The sequence below is a fragment of the Motacilla alba genome, chromosome 4 (assembly GCF_015832195.1).
Source record: "Motacilla alba alba isolate MOTALB_02 chromosome 4, Motacilla_alba_V1.0_pri, whole genome shotgun sequence".
NCBI classification, from domain to species: domain Eukaryota; kingdom Metazoa; phylum Chordata; class Aves; order Passeriformes; family Motacillidae; genus Motacilla; species Motacilla alba.
Window position 1 is genome coordinate 3,045,995 of NC_052019.1, and position 13,267 is coordinate 3,059,261.

Consider the following 13,267-nt stretch of genomic DNA (forward strand, 5'->3'; position numbering starts at 1 on the left):
GAGAGAGAAAGAGAAATTGAAGATGGTGTTTTGTGGCATTCACATTCTCTGGAAAATCCCTTCACGCGGGATTTTTCTCCTGGGAAGCTGAGAAGCCTCAGAGAAAAAGGAAAACAATTCTTATCTCATTTGCTTCTCCTGTGTTGTGCTCACATCTGGAATGTGGTTGGAGATTGCTTACCCACAGGTGATTGTTTCATTGGATTCTGCTGTGAGTTGTTTTCACTCTTTGGCCAGTCAGTGCCAAGCTGTGTCAGAACTCTGAATAGAGTCACGAGTTTCATTATTATCATTTTAGCCTTCTGTAAGTATCCTTTCTGCATTCTTTAGTATAGTTTAGTTTAGTATTCTTTAATGTAATATAGCATTATAAAATAATAAATTACCCTTCTGAGCACATGGAGTCAGATTCATTGTACCTTCCTTCTTCTGGGGGGAACGCAAATACAACAGTGCTTTTTCCAAGCCATTTTGGGAGAGATTGATAGAAAAGCTGAGGTGTCACTATCAAACACTCGTGAGCCTCTGAATGCAGCTGGGAGGGCAGGAAATGATGGGGCCAGGCAGGCTGGGAAGTGGAAGGGGACAGGAAATCTGTCCATCTGTCCAGGTGGGGTGACAGACCCAGTCCTGATGATTCCACACACCCCAGCCCATGGGCTGGGTGCTTTACAGTTAGTAAAACTGGCTTTATTTCTAATTAAAATCTGCTTTTCTGCACAGGAAATTGATTAATTTCTGCCCTGCCCCAAAAGGTATTTCCTTGACACAAAGAAATTGTCTTTTTATACCCAGTTTTGTTTTGGGTTTAGCTTTATTTAGCTGGGCATACCATTATATCCTCCCTTCAATCTTGTTTTTAGACTAAAAAAGCTTTCTTTTCTTTCTCAGCAATTCATTGAAGTCACTTTTTAACACACCTGCCACTCTTGCTGAACCCTGGTGTCCCTCTAATTCATTTCTGACTTGAAGTCTCCTGGCTTGATGTGAGATTTCAGATAAAACTTCACACATTTCTAAGAAATGAGAATTAATTTCTTTTCATATCTAACTCAAAGAAGTTTTTAAAAGCCCAAGAATGGGGCATTTTTTTCATTTTTTTTGGCAACAGTTTGTAAAGAAATGGAAAAGAGACATAGAACAGAATAATTCTTCTCACAAGTCATCCTGTCACCTGTGGCACCTCTCACTGCAAGGTGCTGTGGATGCTCAATATTTACACAGCTTCAGACAGAAAGGGAATAGAATTCTGGAAGGAAAAATTAACTGGAGAAAGGTTCACTCAGAGTTATCCAAGCATGACACCTGTCCTGCCTGGGTAAGGTGCATCCTAATGTGCTTGACCTATTCTCAGTTGGGTCCCTTCCTCCACTGACTGAGAAATTGTCATTCCATGTTTTGGAGGTGAATTTAATGGTCCATCAGGGATGGTCCCATTTTTTGAGGGATGTTATCTTGATGCAGAAGGACTCCAGGTATTCCTGTGGTTTATTTGGGTTATTTTCAGGGTAATGAAACCGAGCTGGGAAGAGGGGTGGAAGGAAAAGCAGGATGTATGTCCTGTACCACAGAGCATCTGCTGCTCTCTGCCCTGAGCCTGCAGCCTAGCTTCTTTTTAATTTAGGAATTCTCTTGCACAGAGGTGAGCAGTGACTATTAGTCCTCAAAAATCCACCCACCATAGGAATTCAGGGGTGATGAATGGTCTCTTACTCTTGCTGCTTTCAGAGGAGCTGGGTGAGGCAGAGTCTTGGTTTGAAAAGACAGGTGTCTGCTAAGGAAGGCAGAAGCCTTCCTTGAAATGGAAAATGTAAATCCCCTCCCTCTGAATTATTATAATTTTGAAATTAAGGAGCTCTCAGGCAAAGATATGGGAATGGAATAACAGTTCTTTACTAGGAAAATTAAAAATACAAATGCAATAGTACAAAAAAAAAAAAAAGAAAAAGAAAATAAAACAACCCACTGCCAGAGTCAGAAGAGGAGCTGTCCCCCTGTGGGCCAGGGTGGTGGCAGCAGTGCCATTCCATGGTGGCTCAGCCCTCCTGCAGGGCCAGCTCTGGTTCTGCTGGAGCAGGGATCCTGGACAAGGCTGGAGTTTTCCTCTGAAGCTCCAGGGCTGCTGGAGATGGGCCTGGTGTTCCTCTGGGAATGCAGTGAGAAGAAAGCTGCTCCTCTGGGAATGCAGTGGGCAGAGGCTGCTGTGCTGTTCCCAGGGTCAGATTGTATCCAGGTAGGAATGCTTGGCTCCTCCCCTGGGCAGAGCATCTGCCAGTGGGATGATGGAATTTGATCAGCCATGCAGGGACACTCACTGGCCATGAACAGAAGATAGTTAGTAATTAATGGCCCATGAACAGCAGAGATCTCCTGGAGGGAGGATTGGTTGTGGAAGAGCGTAAGAAAGCTGCCCAATGCACAGAAGGTAACTGCCCCTCATCTAACAGATGGGAAATAGAATACACACATATCTGAGAACCCAGAACAGGCAGCATCCTCCACTGTTTGCCAGAAAGGCTCAGCTGTTTGGATTTGTTAGTCCAGTATGTGCAGTATTGTTCTTCTCGCTAATTTCTCACTTTTCTGTCCCCAGCTACTTTAAGGGGCTCAAAGAGGGCTGGAAAGGCAGTTTTGAAAAACACATGGAGTGACAGGACAAGGGGGAATGGCTTCAAGCTGGGACAGGGAAGATTTAGATTAAGGAAAGAATTTTTTTTTTTTTTTTTAGATTTAAGGAAAGAAATTGATCCCTGTGAGTGTGGTGAGGCCCTGGCACAGGGTGCCCAGAGAAGCTGTGGCTGCCCCTGGATCCCTGGCAGTGTCCAAGGTTGGACACTGGGGACACTGGGGCTTGGAGCAACCTGGGCTGGTGGAAGGTGTACCTGCCCATGGTAGTGGGTGGGGCTGGATGATTTTTGAGGTCTCTTCCAACCCAAACCATTCCCTGATTCTGTGACCTTTGAGGTGGTTCCACATCTGGGGTCTCTGCTTCTCATGGCGTGCTATGGCGCAGGAAAGGGCAACAAGCAGCATTTTCCCCATTCTAAGTTTGCAATATGCATTTTTTTTCCCCATAACAGCCTCACACCCCCAGTTCTGCTGGGTTCTGAACACTCCTTTGCAGCTCAAATGAAAGTGGTTCTGTCTGCCTCTTAGGAATGGGGATTATTTTATTACATTACAGACACTCCAACTTAACGTTGAGTGGCCACAACTTATGACAGGTGGCACTGGAGGGCAATTCACTGTTCCAGGAGCACAATATCTAATGCAGGGGGAGCAAGAAAAACACTTATTTGTGAAAGGAGAGGACATTTTGGTTACAAGGTAAAGATGAAATAGTAATGGGAAGAGCAAGAAGCAAACATATATTTGATAGCAGGTAGCCTGTGAAAATCAGCACAGGCTGTAAATAACAGTGAAAATCTTCCAACAGAAATTGGAATCTGAGTCCCAGACCTGTCCTTTCTGCTGGGGATTTTTCACACCACCAAGGGAAGAAGCAAAGTGCTTGGTGTTTCTTCCAAAAAGTCACAGTGGGTAAAAGCCAGAGCTTGTCCATTGCTGGCAGGAGATGCAGGAGTGCAGCTGCTCCACGGGGGTTGTGGTGCTGCAGGAAGAAGAAATGCACCATCCCCTGCAATATTCTGCTGAAGTGAAGGTGTTAGAATTAACAGTTCAGCTGGAGGTTATGCTGATTTAGGTAATTCTCTTTTGTAAGTTCTAATTTTTGTAAGTTCCACTTTCTGTAAGTTCTCAACATTTTTCTTGGTTTGTAGGCATCTCAGAGCTTTCTGCTGAGTCGCAGATCCCCAAATAGCAAACTTCAGCTCGCTGACAATAGTTTTGATTTCTTAATTACTTTTCATGGGCTGTGAGGCAGTCCAAGGACCACATCTCCCTCTGGGAGTTGCAGACAACAGCCTGAAGGCAGCTGATAAGTTTATTAAAGATTCTTCTGTTACTTTGAAGCCCTGGAGTCTCTATTAATATCCCAACGACACCGCGTATGTGCTCAGGGCGAGGAAATTGTTCCCCTGCTGTCATCCACTCCTGAATAAACCCAGTGGGACTCTGTTGCTGCTTGTGTCCCTGCGGAGGATGGGGCATTGCAGCAGGGGCATCAGCTCAGGCTGGTGCAGCTGGGCAGTTTTGGGATCACACAACTCCTCAGCCTCATCAGCCTGGCTGGGGGCAGAGGAAGCGTGTGATGGTTTACCCCAAACATTCAGCAAATTTTGCAGTGTTTAATCCCAACAGGCAGCATCACATCTACCTCAACCTCCAGCTAACAGCAGAGAAAGGACTTCCTCTGCTGATTCTTGAACCAAATCCAGTCATTTGTTTTCTTAAACGTGTGCTTTCAACCACGTCACTCTGGCGGGATCACAAGACTTCAGGGATGAAGAGCATACTTGCCACAAAACTCACCTTTATAAAAAAAGAAGCCAAACCTTAGTTCTCACTCAAAAAGCTCTCATTCTATCTGCAGACCCTAATTATGCACCTTCAGAGAGTTAATGGGTAGGGTTGGTGTCTTCTCTCTGCTGATGTAAGAACACATTCAGCGCTCTCATTTTGATCATTTAGATTAAGGAGCACTTTCATACCCAGGGGAGGAATTGTTCTCTCCCTGCAATGGAGTGAATCATTTGCTCTACTGCAAGGGAACTCTCTTCTCTCAGGAGTACCTGATCCTGGCTTTTTATCTTCAACATTTGTTGGCTTATGGCATGAACCAGCACAGGCAATGGAGGGTCAAAGTTACAAGGAGCACATATGGAGGAAGAAAGGGAAAGAATGTCCCTGGCTCTGCTCTCTGTGTCAGAGTCTCCATGGCTTTGCACCTGGAGCAAATCCCAATCCTGTTTGCACCACTGCAAACCAGGTGCATTTGTGGGGCTGGTGTTACTCTGCCCTTTTATGAAGGAGAAGCTGGTCCAGTAAGGGATGCAGTAGCATCCGTGCCTCTGGCACAAGGATAACCAGGAGGCAGATAAAAAGCCAAGCATGGTGAGCCTGTTTATGATTTCAGAACCAACATCTTTTTGGGCAAGATCTTCCCAGTAATGGCAAAAAAAAAAAAAGTGTACTTGTGGATTTCTACCCCAATAAGTTTGATAACAGAATTTAATAAATGAAGATGACAGGGGCTATGGTTGAAAGGAGGTCAGATTAGCAAGCCCTAAACAAAGAATCTTATTTCCGCAGGCTGCATCTCATGTGAGAGATAACATCTTTCCTCAGCCTCAGCTTTTACTGGATGCTTTAATGAGAAAGATGTTTTCAGGACCTGGAAAAAGGATTACTGGCCATAAACATGGGGAGTTTGTGTGTTTCTTTTTTAGCTGACTTAAAAAACAAGCACAAACCTTGTCTTTTCTATGCCCTGTGGCCATTGTCTGTGCTTCAACCATCACTTTGCCAAATATATCACCATCCCACCATCCTATGGAGGACCCCCAAGCAGTGCCCAGCAGTGTGAATCTCCCAGTTTGGACTTTGTCAGAAGGTGGGAGAAGGAAAACAGCTTCCCATCCTTGTCCTGGCTCAGACTGTGCTCATTAAGAAGCCTTTTGCCCAAGAAACAGGATGCTGTCTCTTTCTCTCATCCATTCCCCCCTGTGCAGGTTGAAAGCACAAGCCTTTGTCTAACATGGAAATGGATTCAGGAAAATGTGTTGCTGAGAGCAATTTTGCAGTGCTGGAGGGGAATGTCAGTAAGAGATCAGCTCTTTTCTGTCTATATATTCTATTATTCAGCATCACAGGCTTGATTTTTCTACAGCACTCAGCCAAACCCTCACCTGCTCGTCACCAACCATCAAAGCAAGCTTTTCACAAGAGTTCATCTGCTATTTAGAGTCTGAAACAAATTTTAGGGGAAAAAAAAAAAACCTCTTTGCCTCCCTACTTCTAAGCCAAATCCTTTGTAAGCCAGCTATAGTGCTGAGTGGGAGGCAAGGTGAGTTTTTTGGAAGCCAAGGTGGGCATATTTTTGGGAACATAGCAGGAAATGTGCAGGGATGGTTTCCCACAAGGTGCCTCAGCCACTCCCTTGCAGGTAGAGTGGCAGAATTTCTATTCCACCACCCCTCTTCTTTTTCCTCCAGGAATTACCACATCCCTGCATGTTTGGGGGGGACAGATGTGGGGAAAGGTGGGCTTCACTCTGGGGGAGATAATCTCAGGTAGTGTAGGAGTTCTGAGGACTCCACGGCCCAAAACCCCCCTCTGTCACCACAGAATAAATTCCCACTTGTGAGTTTTCCAACTGAAAAGGAAAACCAGTCTATTACAGACAAAGCAGGAGCACAAGTGCTTGCTTTTCAAGGGAGTTGAAACAGTAGAAAGCACTGCTGGGGCATTGATAAGCCCACGTCTGTTTACACTTAACAGGTCCCAGAACATATAACAGCATAATTAATGGGTAAAAAATAGAAGGCGAAACCCCACCAAGCCCCAGATCTTACTGCAATTTCAGGCAGAATGGTGAACCACTTCAAAACTGCTTTGTCCACACAGTTTTGGAGGGGGAAATGCACAATTCCTTGTGTATTTTCCAAGAAATATGTAGCAATTCCCAGAATCAGGACAGGGTTATGTTTTCTGGGGTCATTTCATTGTATTTTTTTCTTTTTTTTTGCTGTACCTGGGATGAAATATCACCAGAGGTAACCTTCCCCCTTACCTCTGCTGGTCTTTAATACACACAAGAATGTCAACAGGCTGGTCAAAGAAATCCTTAATCATGCTTGGTGATCTGAATTTGGCCTGGATCCTTTGAACTCTGAGCATTAAACTTCAAGGCAGTTTTATTATTCAAATGGAAGTTTTGTGTATGGGCTGAAATTGCTGTGGTTTTCCTTGCTCTGCCACCACTGTGTTTTCTCTCATTCAAAATAAAAATGAGGAGCTGAGTAACATCCTGAGGTTGTTTTGGGGATGATACAGACTTTGAACTGTTCTGTATCAGAGCACTATGGTTTACATGTCAGTGAATAATTTTTGTGTGGTGGCTTCAATACCCTTTTGTGTCCACAGAAACTGTTCCAGGTACTCCCAGGAGCCATTATTCAGGTTCATCTCACTGCAATTCCTTGGTTTTCTGGCCACACAATCAAACTACCTCTCCTGTGATACCCTTTGAAGTCACAGGGCAAAAATTCTTTTGGAAGGGTTGGGTGGAGAAACAGAGGAAAAAGTTTTTGTTTTGGAAAGCAAAGGGCCACCAGAGGTCATTGACTACGGAGAAAAATATTCATAAGAGGTGTTCAAATCCAGACTTGGGTGCACTTGCAAATGTTCAAAAATAAACTAGAAAGTTATTTCCTTTTAAAACTTGTCAAGCTTTTCTACATGGGATATTCTGTGTGATTATTGGGAGCTGGTTCAGCCTAGAGCTGAAATCAAGCTGGCATTTGCCTGACAGTGCATCTAATCACAAACCCATTTCACTCCTGTCTGCTGAAAGGCATTTTCCATGTGCTGCTTCCCTTTCCCTGAGCCAGAGGGGCTCCTGTTGCAATCCTTCCCTGAAATGGGGGCTGCAGTGATCCCTGCTCATCCGAGTGCATTTCTGATAAAGGCAGATATTATTTCTGATAAATTCTGATAAACTCTTTGCGCAAAAACACCCGTTGCCACCTCTTGCTTTGGTTCTCATTTGAAGGGTTTTCCAGGCCACCTCTTCCATTTGTGCTGTCCCAGAACTTCATAAATTAAATGTTTTATGTATTCCTTGTAAGATTAGGGCTGGTTTGGTTTTCAACAGAGAAAAGAAAAAGCACAAACAACTCACTAATTAAATCCTGAAGCCATCTGGATTTAAAGGCAAGGGCAAGGCTAACTGTAATACCTGCAGTGCTGTCCCATGGGGACAAGGAGTAGCTCTGATTTCCCCTCCACCCTTCCGAGGCCAGTCTGAAAACTCACCCCGAATCCTGGAGCGTGGAAAATGAGGGAGGACGTGAGGAACAGCCTTCCCACAAAGCCAATCCTCTACTCAGCCACACTCACTCTGCCATCCAGGACAGCTCCTGTGAGCTGTGATCCATCCCACAACGTGGTGGGAAGTAATTAGCAGAGGTCATCCTTTGGCCAGGCTGCACAAACTCTGATCCCCAGCAAGGGAGTGGGAAGGATGGGTACAAAACCTCATCAATCATTGCAAATTCCCAGAGAGAACACTCAAGGCTGAAGGGATGATGTGAAGTTTTAATCTATGCCGTACCAGCTGGTCGGGTTTTGGGGTTTTTTGGTGATTTCATGGAGAGAAATGGGGATTATTCCACCCAAACCATTCTGTGATGAACTATCCACAACATCATTTGCTTCTGACAAAAATGAATGCAAAAGAACTAGCCCAAAAGTAGGATTTTCTGCCTTAGTTTATGAATTACCTGCAGTGGACTTAGAAATACTTTTCCCTTTGATTTTAAGTATCAATTTTATTTTCACTAACAGTTTGTATCCATGCCAGCATAGCACATATATTCTGCCCAGCACAGTTTTATTGCATTGCTATTTTATTTACTTCCTGCCTCGTGGGGTGTGTTGATAGGTAAACCTCTTATTTCTTAGTGCAAATGCCTGACCTCTTTGATGGATATTTCTTGAACTCTCTTTGTTGGCAAACAGTGCCTGGGATTCAGAAAATATCACCAGCCAAGCCAACGCAACTGCAAAGAGCCTCACACCACTGTCAGTCCCACATCCCATGCAGGGAGTTGTCATTAGTTTGTTTTCAGTTGTGTGGTTTTTTTTTGTAAGCTCAGTTTTTCAGGACCTGCAGGTTGAGAAGATTGTGGAGGTAAACAAGTGATGGCAACGTGAAAATGCTGCCACTTGGGAATGGATGTGGATACATGTGGAGATAATCAGGAATCACTTTTAATCACACACTGCCTAATTTTGTGCTTATTTTCAAATTTATACAAGCGATTAGTTATTGGGGAACCAGGTGTATCTTGTCTGTGTTGGTTTCCTGTTCCTCTCTTTGACCTGTGCTAAATCTTCTCTGTGTGGTCTGGGCTAAATTCTCTTGGTCATTTTACAGATTGAGCATTTTATTGGAGTTTTGCTGCTTCTTTTGTTTTCGTGTCATCAGTGAATTCCAAAGTGCTTGATCTTCCCCAGAAAATAAAAGCCATGGAAAAGCAGGGCTGAAAATCTGTTGGTGTTTGGGGTGTGCTTGGTCAGGAAGCACTCCAGATCCTGGGGGTGGGATTACTGGTTCTCTAATTACTGTAATTACTGGTTTAGTAATCTCTGATTACTGGTTCTGTCCTGGACTGGGCTCTGGGTTGGAGAGCCACTGTTTCAACACCAATGAATCGATTTCTGGTGTAATAAGAGCAGTTCTGCTACACCAAAAAAGGACTTGCAGGGCCACAGAACATCACTGGAACAACTCTGAGCAAGTGATGGTCTCTTTCTTCCACCCAGCCCTGAGGACACCCATGTTTTTGGGGATCCTTCAGCATTCCACCCATCCCTGAGGACACCCATGTTTTTGGGGATCCTTCAGCCTCTGGCATGCAGAAATGAGCTGGCAGAAGAGCATTTTGGCAACCATTTTTGGTTGCCAGAGAACAACCTGCTCCCTGAGCACTGATGAGGCTGGAGAGGTATTCCTGCATGGAGTTTGATTTTGATGCCTCAGGTTTTGGCTTTTCTATTTTTCAGATTCTGTGCTGCTTTAGTGTGTGGGTCTGGGCTTCACATGAGGGGATGGTGAGCTCTCTGCACAGAGCAGGGAGACAAAACAATTCCTGCTCTAGCTGGGCACCAAGGACAAATGATCCAAATCTCAGGCCCGAGAGCACAAACAACGTGGGCTGAAGAGAGAAAAACAAGGATGGGACTGCATGGGCTGGGGCTGGAATTGGACAATGAACTCCACTATGCAAATGGAGCAGAACTGATCAAAGTGAGAGACCTCATGACCGGTCGTGCATTTTGTGACCATTTTGGTTCATCTTGGGTGTAGCCCTGGCTGGGCTCTTGTGCTGCCCAAGGTGGATCCATTGAGGCCTCCTAATAAATCCTACTTTATTTTTTAACTCAGTCTAGTCTCTGTTCTAAGTCAGCCTTCACAAGGCACCAATTTCTCCACGTGTGATAGACCCTGAGGGAGCGTGCCTTTGATTTTTTCAGCCCTGATTGCACAGAGGAGGCTGCTTAAGGAGCAATTTCCTATTCAAAGTGGGAAGCAGGATGGAATCTGGCCATTTAGCCTTTTCTTCTATGAGGGAAAAGTGCAATTTTGAGCACATTAAGCAGCGTCACTGAATTACAGAGCACGGAGTTATAAAAAGATATGGAAAAGTTCTCCCTGCCTGTTTAGGTGGGCAGGTCTGCTCTTCACAGCCTCGTGGAGCTGTAAAAGGTTTGCACTTAGTTTATTTTTGCACCATGGGCACGCAAGAGAAGGTTTTGTGGTTTTCTGGTCCTTTTCCATGGAAAGCTGGAGCTCCAGCAGATGTCCCAGGATCCCAGGATGAGCAGCAGGGGAAGCAGATCCTGCAGAGGATGAGGAACAAGGAGCAAAGGCCTCTTTGCTTCCATATGTCAAAAGAGAAAGAGTGAGATGGAGCAGTTGGGCAGCCAAGAGAGGTAAAAAAGGTGATTACACACAAGTTGTCCACACTTTGGGAATGATAATGGCTAAAAGTCCCAGCAAAGGCCAATATGAACGTGGGAGGGAACAGGATGAGGAAAGGGAATGAGAAAGCCCAAAGAGAGGCAAAGCAGTAAGGTTTTATTGATCACCAAGGAAGAAAAGTCAATTATATTCATCCCAGGGATGTGAAAGGATTCCCACAGGCAACTGAAAATGGAAAAGTACCACGAACCCAAGCCTGACTTGTGTAGGGAGATTTGGCAGGACATGGGACCTCCATGTGGTGCTGCTTGTATTGCCCTGCTGTGCTCTGCAATATCAAAAACCTGAGATATCCAGAGGCAAAGAAAAAAGATAAGTGCCAGTGGCTTACCTTTGCTGGTGTGGGCTGGGAAAGCAGAGGATTAGGGAAACCATCTGTGCTCAGTTGATGACTGAATTTGTAACTGCAACTTCAATTGACAAGCAAGTTTATTGACAAAAAGAGCTGATTTTTTTAAGTTTCATAGAGAAACTCAGAAAGTCTTGCATAAACCTAGTGCTGCATCTCCACTAACAAACCAAACAGAGCCAGAAAACATGATATTATTGACCAAATAGTCTAATTTTTAATGTTTCCCCACACATCTTCAGTCTATGGAAGACTTAAGAGTCCTCCATGTAATACCAGGGAAAGCATAAACTTAAACTGTTTTGGGGCAGGAGCTCTCAGGCTAGTCTGGCATTATTTTTTATTATAAAAGGTGAAATATCAAGATCTCTGCAAACATCTCATGGTTATTTAGCTACTCTGGTATGATGCTGCTGGAAGCTGCTGTGTGAAATTTAAAACACAATCAGAAAATACTGATTATCCCAGGAAGCTGCTGACCTGCAGCAGGAGGAGCTGCTGTTGTCCCGGAGCACTGGAATTGTCCTTGGAATCCCTTCCTTCCCTTCCTTCCTTCCTCTTTAGAAATTTCATTCAAAACCCTATAAGGATTTAAAAAGAGGTACAAAAAGCTCCATCCCAGCCTATCAAGGATTTGAGATCCTGTTTTATTAAGCTAAAAAATGCTCAAGGATGATGTAGTTGAGAGTCTTCCAAGAGTTGTCCTTAGGACATTCCTCCTGCCCTTCCCTGCAGATTTCTGGTTGTGTTTAGATGACACAAAATCAAAATATAAAATTGTCACTTTAATGGTGTCTGACCATTCCACGTTCCTTCTTAAAAAGGAGGACATTCCTTCAAGTGGAATGTTCAGCTAGAGCACCCAAAATAGGACCTTTAATTCCCTGTCCAGCCTTGGCTTCGAGCTTCGGGCTCCTCCCAAGCATATTTCATGTGAGGCTCCAGACAGTCTCACTCCAGTAACTGGACACTTGATGGCTTGGCTGGGTTGCCTATCCCAGGCTTGTTTGGAAAGACAACAGGTAGAGAGACAGGCTGAGGGCTGCAGTCCAGGGTCCCTTCCAAAATTCCCAGGGAGCTGCTCCCTCAGCCAGCGTGCGGCCTGGTGACGTTAATGATTTGTGTTATATGAAACAAAATGAAAACTGGTTTTGTTTAGGCAGAGGTTTCAAGAGATGAGATCATGGGGTGACTGAACACACCAAGTGTGACTCAGCAGGGTCTCACACAGCCATGACCACATAGCTGAGCTCCCAGCTCACATCTGCTGGAATAAATCCCCATCCCAGGGCCAGCTCGCTGGGCACAGCAGTTCCCTGACCCTGTTTATGAAGCCATCTTTGCTGGATGCAATTTTTGCCAGTCCCCTCAGAGGCTGGGTAAATTATTCTTGCAATTTCTTCTGCCTGAAGCCATGGGAAAAATTCTCCTGGAGGGATGGGAGCACCAGGCACAGGAAAGAACTGCACAGGAGTTGAAGAATGCCAAAACCTTAGGAAAGGACAGAAATGGAGAACTTCTGCAGAAAAAAAGGTCATGGAATATCCTGAGCTGTAAGGGACACACAAGGATCATCAAATCCAGCTCCTGTCCCTGCACAGACACCCCAACAATCCCATCCTGCGGAGCATTGTCCAAACTCTCCTGGACCTCTGGCAAATTTGGGGCCATGCCCATTCCCTGGGGAGCCTGGGCAGTGCCCAGCACCCTCTGGGGGAAGAACCTTTCCCTGACATCCAACCTAAACCTCCCCTGACATGGTATTGCTGCAGTTTTGGGTTCTACAATATGAGAAAGATTTGTAGCACCTGAAAATATGCACAAACCTGAATAATTTACAAGAACAAGGGGAGGAATGAACATGGCACTGAGGGAAATCTGTATCTGCCTGCAGCTGATCTCTCTGTACAGCTACAGAAGTCATCCCACTTCTGCGGGTGATGGGAGAGGAGAGCTGTGCCTCTACAGGGATCTTACAGACCTTCAGAAGAAGCCCGTAGCCACTTATTCCACCCTTGCTTTCCTGGATGTCAGGAAATGCCTGTTGGGTTACGGAGATGACAGATGACATTGCCAGATGATTCTTTGCAGGGGAGGTTACAAGGAAGAGATGGCTCAGCATAAATGTATTGAAATGTGTCCTAGGACTCCCTCTGAGCATAAAAACAAGGTGTTGATTGAAGGAGGATGTGAGAGTAAAAGAGGGTTATTCAGGAGGGACACAACAGGCTACAGTCGCTTGGATGGCAGGA